This window comes from Neltuma alba, unplaced genomic scaffold, assembly GCF_004799145.2.
Source record: "Neltuma alba isolate B1F8T4 unplaced genomic scaffold, ASM479914v2 tig00013727_pilon, whole genome shotgun sequence".
NCBI lineage: Eukaryota > Viridiplantae > Streptophyta > Magnoliopsida > Fabales > Fabaceae > Neltuma > Neltuma alba.
This window is the reverse complement of record NW_021637876.1, coordinates 39,245-47,463: the sequence shown is the minus strand read 5'-3', so window position 1 is coordinate 47,463 and position 8,219 is coordinate 39,245. Positions and strand designations below refer to the sequence as shown.

Genomic DNA, 8,219 nt, shown 5'->3' with positions numbered 1-8,219 from the left:
GGATGTACAATTTTACCTTTTTTATTTATTGTGTTGATTTCATTTATATGAAACATAATGTATATTAAATAGGGATAAAGTTGGAAAGTCATTAAATTTTAAATAAGAATTAATAAATTTAAAATTTTTTTTAATCTGTATAAAACATACTAAAGTGTTTTGTAAAAGACAAGAAGAGTATCTAAAAACAAAAGAGAAAGCTGAAAGGCAAAGCATTCCCAGCTTATAAGGAGCCCTCCCCACCCCCTGAAGCCGAACACTACACTAGCAAAGTAACAATGCTTCCATACAGAACTCAGGCCCTTGTGGATAATAAGCTGCCCTCTCTACTGTGAAGTCGAGCACAGCGCTGACTATGCCTCCGTACAAAATTCAGACCCTCATGGATGATCTCCCTAAGCTTGCATCGCCCACATCCTTTCCTTCACATCTCCCCGCGACACGTAGGCTCTCCTGTGTTTCTCGCTCTTTCCTTTCCCGCGCCGTCTCCGACGCCCTCTGGGCTTCCTTCATCCCTCCCGATTGCCTCTCCTCCCCTTCTCCTCCTCCCCCCCTTTTCTTCCAAGAAGCATTTCTTTCTCTCTCACCAGCCCCAACTCATCGACAACGGTCTTAAGGTATTCCTTCCCCTTCTTTCTCCTCGTATCTTCTCAATTTTGTTTACCTCTTCCAATCTTAGTGCCTTGGTAACTTCGATGCTCTTTTATTTAGACCTAAGGGTTTCAATCTCATGCCTCTTCATGTATATTCAGAGCTTTTGGCTGGATAAATTTAGCAAGGCGGAATGTTTCATGCTATCCTCGAGAAGTCTCTCGATTATATGGGGAGACACTCCGGAGTACTGGGGGCGGCCTTCGCTGCCGGAGAGCAGGTGAGTCAATAATAGAAACGCTACTTTGCTGTTTTCGTGACGTGACCTGTGGAACTACTACGTACCTTGCAGGTTTCAGGAGGTTGCTGAGCTTCTTGATGTGTGGTGGCTGGAAATTCGAGGGCGCATCAACACGCGCATGCTGTCTCCTTCAACTCTGTACACGGCTTACCTCGTGTTTAAGTTAACTCCCGACGCCATAGGGTTCGAAAACAATCCGGTGGAGGTCTCCGTGGGGATCGCCGGGAATGATAATGATGCTCAGAGGCAAATCGTCTTTTTGGATCCACAAGAAGCACAGGACGAGAATCTTAATGGACAATATCCAAACGAGAGAGCAGATGGATGGTTGGAGATTGAATTGGGGGACTTCTTCAACGAAGGAATAGATGACAAGGAGCTGGAAATGGCTGTTTGTGAGATCAACACTAGCCACTGGAAGAGCGGCCTTGTCATTGAAGGATTAGAAATTAGGCCCAAACTCAATTAGTAGATGGTGAGCCTATGCTGCGAGTCTGTGATAGATCTTATTTATCTCCATATCAGGTTAGTGTTATTATGTAAATTAAGGGCTTTCACTTCCTTAGTTCTCTACCGAATCTTTGTTATGCCTTGTTTTCTTTAAATCGTATGTCATCTTGCATATTATAAGTCTTGTAGATCTTAACGCTTTCTTTACTTTCTTTTGGTAGAGAATATACCAAAAATCCCAAGTATTTAGTTTGGAGTAACTGTGGTTGTGTCTCTGGAAATTGGAATCAGTGCATTGGAAATTTTTGCTGCTATTTTTAACGGAAAAATAATAATAATAATAATATATATACACATATATAAAAGAAAGAGCTTGCCTTCCTCTCTAATTAGTTGCTACTATTCTTGAATTGAAATTGCATATTTCTTTAGTCTCAAACTTGTCTGGAAGTGCATCCATTCAACTGATAAGAGCTCATTGTTCTTATGCTATGCTTGTGAACTTCTGCACACTCATCACCTTAAACTACTGTTTGAGGTTTGAGCAGATTATTGTCCCTGACTTACTGAAGTTGATTTTAGTCCTGCTGATATATTGCTTTTAATTTGTTTGAATCTTGGGCTAAATGGTGTTTTTGGATTTTTCTTTGCACTAAAGATGATTTTTTTGGCTTGATTGACCATTGCCCATTGAGTTCACTGCTTTAAATCTGAACATTTCTCCTGTGTTGGATCAAACATGCTGTTAGTCTATTGAGAGTAGTCTGATTTGTCATTTAGTTGCTGATTGTGTTTTGATTTGTTAAATTGAACCCTCGGATTTTTGTTGGTATCTTCCCTTGAATTTGAACTAAAGTTGCTGAAAATTTCATCTTTTTCCCCATTATGGTGCAATACTGGATTTCTGTCGACTTTTGACTGCTGGCTGTGACTGAAGATAATCTGAAATCTCTGAACTGGGGCATACTTCACTAGGTTCCGACTTGTACAGCTAACTAGTGGGTCTCTTAACTGGATAATTGAGTGCATTAGCCTGCCATTCAGTGGGCATTAGCTTGAACCGTTGCATGTTTGCTATTATTCTGTTTTGTGGTTTTTCCTAGGCTTTGGGTTTGTTAATCTGGCATTTGTACTAATCTCATTGAAATTCATGGCAGGCTTTGTGAATCTTTGCTACCTCTTGCTGTATTACATTGATTAGGAACCAAATTGTAAAATTTTGCAGCTAACTAGATCAAAAGCTTGAAGAAAACCAAATATTGGATTTTGGGGACAAAAGATATAGACTTCTAAGTTGCATTTTGAGCTGTATTCCATTAATTTTGGTCACTCACTGTCCTCTACTCGTTTTTGTGCTAAATCTCCTTGCATTTAACCAGCTGAACATTCTTTTAGTTCATGTGATTCCATTGATTCCTCCACATCTGATTCTGAATATTTTGGTTGTGATTTGATTGATAAGCACTTAGTTATAGATGCAAATAATGTTTATATAACTAAGATCGAAAATGATCATATGAGTGTGATTTATCATAAGTGAATTCTTCTCTTAATAGCTGCACATGTACAGTGTTATTTAAAAAAAAAAAAAAACAAAGTAGGGGAATCACAAGGATACGTTTTGCAGTATCTTAAAATTGTGACTTAAAGTGATGGTGTGAGTGCTTCGTTGTTGTTTTGAATTTTAATAAAAAAATGCATAGCTATCTTTTTGGTCAAAGTTTTGCGTCAAGACTGGTGAGCTTGGTCCTTTTGTTATTAGCCTAAAAATCAAGACATGTAAGTTATATATATATTAGGAAAGGTTTGCATACTAGATTATGGCACATGTTAATGTCCTTTTGTTTTGTTCGACAAGAACACATAAGTTTAAGCACTTGCGTAAAGGGGTTACATCTAGTATCTCCATTGGGCACTCATTTGATTTGGGTTAGATTTCTATTTGAAAGCATTTTTTTTTCCTTTCTCAGTACGAAATATTAAGTTCAGAATTCTATTTTAAGTGAAAAGTGATCTGTATTATCATTATTAAATTCTTAAACAGAGGCACAAAGAAAAGTTCAAGGAAATTTACAAATGTTTTTGCAAGAAAGAGTGTTTAAGGAATGTGATGATTTATTTGAAGCGATTTATTTTCTTCCTCTCTAGAAGTTATACTTAATGCCTTTATGGGTTGCCCAAAAAAAAAAAAAAAAGAAAAAAAACACACACACACACACACAGGCGGAGACCCTTTTTTTTAGTATAAGAAATTTCTGCAAATTCATGTGTCCCTTTTTAGCTGCTACAAAACCTATAAAATCTAAGCTCCAAGTGCGACAATGACCACCCCTACAGAGATTTAGTTGATGATGCGAGATTGCTGTTCCATGGGAATTGGAAGGTTTGGATTAACCATACTTGTAGAGATAAGAACAAGATGGCAAATAGGTTAGCGAAATCTGCTCATAGATCACAGGAAATATTTTGCATCTTTAATCAACCTCCACTTTTTATTCAGGAGGCGGAGGCTGATGAGAGAGGCAAGGAGGCATTGTTTTCTAGCCTTTTCTTGTATTTTGTGTTTAAGTTGTATGCAGTTCTACATTCCAAATAAAAAAAAAAAAGTGGTAATTGCTTATCTGGTATGCTAAGGTTGGGGAGGCTTGACCCCATTTCATCTACTCTCGTAGGGTCATATAATTTCTAAGTTGTATGGTGGTTTTAATAAGGAGGTTACAGTGTACCATCCAAGCATCTAAATTTGGAGGACCGAATTTCTATAAGGGGGAAGGAATGTAATGACCCAGCCATTTGAGAATTTTAAAAATCAACAATAATCAATTAATTGATTAGGTAAGTTTTTTTAGAGAAAAAAAGGGAAAGGAAGAAAGAAAGGAATGATAATAGTCCTGACATTAGAATAACATAATAATTTTACTATTAATTAATATTTTAATGATTTGTTGTAGATATGCATCAAAAGTGAATGTAGTGGGAGGTCCAAATATTTCTTATTTTTTTTAAAAAAAAAGACCCCATCAGATTTTTTTTCTCATTCGACGATCAGAGGGAGGGAGGGAGGGAGGGAGGGAGGGAGGGGAGGGGAGGGTCAGACGCTTGGAAGGGGGGGGTGGGGAGTATCCATCGCGATTTTGCTCTCCCTCTTCCCTTCACCCTCCTCATCTTTCTGGCTGTTTGATGATGCGCGTTTGGTACCAAAACTGTCCACCATTTTCCTAGGCCGTGCTTTTTCTTTGCTCCACGTTGTTATTCATCTTCGCTCTCATTTTATGTTCCTTGTTCATTGTTAATGTCCTCCTTCATTCAACAACGTTGTGTATGTGAGCAAGTTCACCCCTTACTTCTTCTTTCTCTTTGATGTCTTTGTGCAGGTATGTGTTTGTTCTTCATCTTCAAATCTGTCTCTGTATTTGTCTGTAGTGTTTGCTGTGAGTGGTGGTCTGCTGTGTATATGGTTTGAATATTGGTGCACACAAAGTGTGTGTTAAAATTTATAATAGAGGAATTTTGTTGGAATGAGGTAGTTAAAGATGTTCAACGTATTATGGGCTTAAATGCTAAATTAAAGTTGTTCAATCCTTATTTCGGAACGTGGAGATGCACAGACATTGTTTTATGTGTGTGTGTGTGTGTATTCTGGATTAAAATGAAAGGTACGAAGAGGAATTTAGGAAACCCTAGGAGATTATTATGTTCATCAATGAAGTGTACGGTTGCTAGTTTTTGACTTTTTGTATTATGGTGTTTGTTCATTAGTTGATTTTGGATGCACATAAGATATTTGATGAAATGTGTGATAGATAAATATCTGATCCATGGAGACAAGTTTGATAAAGGCATCATTGAATTAAATTCTAATGTCGGGGCTGCTCAATCTTATTAAGGAGCTTGAAAAAAGAAATTTTATCAAGAGATTGTTTTTTAGAAATTCGGTTGATTTTAATTGAATTTTTAAAACCAAAGAGAGGAATATGTTGTTCGTTCTTGTCTAAGTAGTTAAATGGCTTGAAGGTGGTAGAGTGAGAGATCAATAGAAGAATGAATCATACATACATACATACATATATGGTTAGGAGCTGGTGTGGGAATAGCGCCCCATAATAATTTTCATAAATGACATTTTTACTATTTGTTATCAATTTAACAAAAATATCAGTTTTCTTACTAATGGGGTATTTGGCATTCTCAAAACTGCAGTTTCAGAAGCATTTTTCCGCAAAACGAGGTAATTTCTTTCATATATTTACTTCGTAATCCGTAAAAGCACTTTTGAAATTATAGTTTGATTTCTATCTAAACACCCTCTAAATAGTTTATCAAATCAAATTTTGTTGAAATTTTTATCATTTCTCGTTTTCATTTGTTGGATATTTTAATGTTTTAGCTCTTGGAAGGTTATATTTATTACTTACATGGAATAAGAACTTTACATAAGAATATCTGCTTTTCAATATTTTGTTTTTAAATAAGAACTTAAGGTTATATTTTTCATTGTTTCTAATAGTCTAATAATCTTCGCATCTCATAAGAAGCCCAAGAATATTTGAACCCGAATTAACTGTATTTTGACAATTCTGACGTCAGCATGTATAGATGAGTTTTTTTTTTTTCCGCCCACCACAACATATATAGATATATAGATTATTTATTATTTTTTTTTATAAACTTACGACGTTCGATATTATCCTTAAAAAATTAAAGCATATGGCTGAGTTTCAACTAATTATTCCGTAATATTATTCAATTTTGTGTGTTGCCAAGAGAACTGCCAATTCATTTAACAAATCAACATATAAAAGCGCCTAACCTTGTGCTGTTTAAAAGATTACATGTTCATCCCCACGCATCGCATGGGGTCTGTATTAGTATTGTTAAAAGCAAAATCCAGTCGGTCGCATCGTGAGAGGGGAGTTATGTGAACTTTGTTGTGTGTTTTTTCTTCGAAAAGGCATGGTGAATTATTTTGGTGCTCGTCAGGGTTAGTCTCCATACCTCACTGTTTTATGAATTTCATTATTTTTTTGATAATAAAATCTGGGCGAGTTGTTAAGGACTTGGATCCCTTCAATTGATATGTTCTCTCAATTGAATCCCCCCCCCCCCCGGAATATAAAACTGAGTAACATTAAAATGAAAAGTAGAGTACAAGAAGAAATGGCCTACCCTCCTTCGTTAGCCTGTTGAAAGAGAGGTGGACGGTGATTTAGGATAAAAGATTCCCTTCTTAGCAATCAAGGGATATTAATAATTAGATTGTGGTCTAAAGCTGTTGAGGTGGCAGTTACAAATTTGTGTTTATCTCAACACCAGCCACAATCGGTGACCGAGAGCAGTGAATCGCAGAAGGTGATGAAGACTTTTGGGAACGTATAATAGTTCAAAAGTCAAAACGGAGGAGGAAAACCGGAAAAAGTGAAGGTTGTGCAATAAATAAATAATATACTCCTCCTGTCTTTAGGAACGAGTTGTGGAGTTGGTTTTGATCCTAAATATAAGATTTATTTCTCATATTTATCAGTTTTCTCTAAATTACCCTTATGATACTTCATCAACTATAATCAAGTAGAAGAGGAAGAGGAGGTATTAAGAAAGATGATTATGGTATTTTAAAAAAAATGTGTTATATTTCTTATAATTAACTAATTTACCTAACTTTCTTAATCTAATCAAATTAGTTAAATAGGTCTTATATTAAGGATCGGAAGAGTACTTAAAAACAAAAGAGAAAGCTTAAGGGCAAAGCATTCCCAGCTTATAAGGAGCCCTCCCCCACCCCGAAGCCGAACACTACACTAACAAAGTAACAATGCTTCAATACAAAACTCAGGCCCTTATGGATAATCTCCCCGAAGCTTGCATCACCCACATCCTTTTCTTCACATCCCCCCGCGATACCTGTAGGCTCTTTGTTGGCGGGAATGGTTCTCTGAAGAGTACAAGAAAAAGATATGAAGAAAGTGGTGTACTATGTCTTCAAGGTGTGGGTAGCACTTTCCTTTAGGCTTAATTCGCCCCCACCTATTCCTATTTTTTAGTGTGCAAGTTGGGTTGACCAACGAATTTCCTTCAAGATACAATGAAGACCCTTGAATATAGATTGCACTTTTAAAATTCAAGCAAAGACAACAATGACTTTTATAAAGTGATAATTTGACTCTATCTCTGCGTGCACTCAAAGACAAATGCAATAAGTTTGATCTTAGTGATTGTATTATATATCTCCAAATGAAGTGATGGTGAAGGGTTTATATAGAGCATGGAATGATGCCTTGAAGAGATACCTTTTAGAATAAAACCTTACTAAATAAAAAGTCACAACTATATATTGGTTCATGAACCAACATAATTTAAATAAATACAATGAATTTAGTATGTAGGTTCATTTAATGTTTTAACTTCCTACATGACCTTTTGTTAAATACAATGTATTTAGTATGTAGGTTCATTTAATATTTTAACTTCCTACGTAACCTTTCATATATATATATTAATTTATATAAAGACACAACCCTTCAAATAAATTTATTAATTTATATGAAGACATAACCCCTCATATAAATTTATTAATCTAATAAATTTATATGAGGACATGACTTTTCTAAAAAAACACATCTCTTCATTTTAAAAATATTCCAACAATCCCCCACCATTTTTAAAATGAACCCAAACTCTTATCACTTCGGAAATCTCATGTTTTCAGTAAAGATATCTCAAGGATTTGAACCTTTACCTAAGCAGGACATGGTTTCACCCATCCGAAATAACATGGTAGACTAAGTTTTGAACCAATTATCCCATATGAACAGGTGTGCATGACTCACGTATGGGATCTCAAACCATTGTATGCCACTTAAAATGACACGTTTATGGCCTT

At 35.9% G+C, this 8,219-nt stretch overlaps 1 pseudogene; it reads left to right on the top strand.

Annotated features, from left to right (window-relative positions):
• The first annotated feature begins 400 nt into the window (after window positions 1–400).
• Window positions 401–1,417, top strand: LOC114738943 (F-box protein At2g02240-like; annotated as a pseudogene).
• The last annotated feature ends 6,802 nt before the right edge of the window (window positions 1,418–8,219 follow it).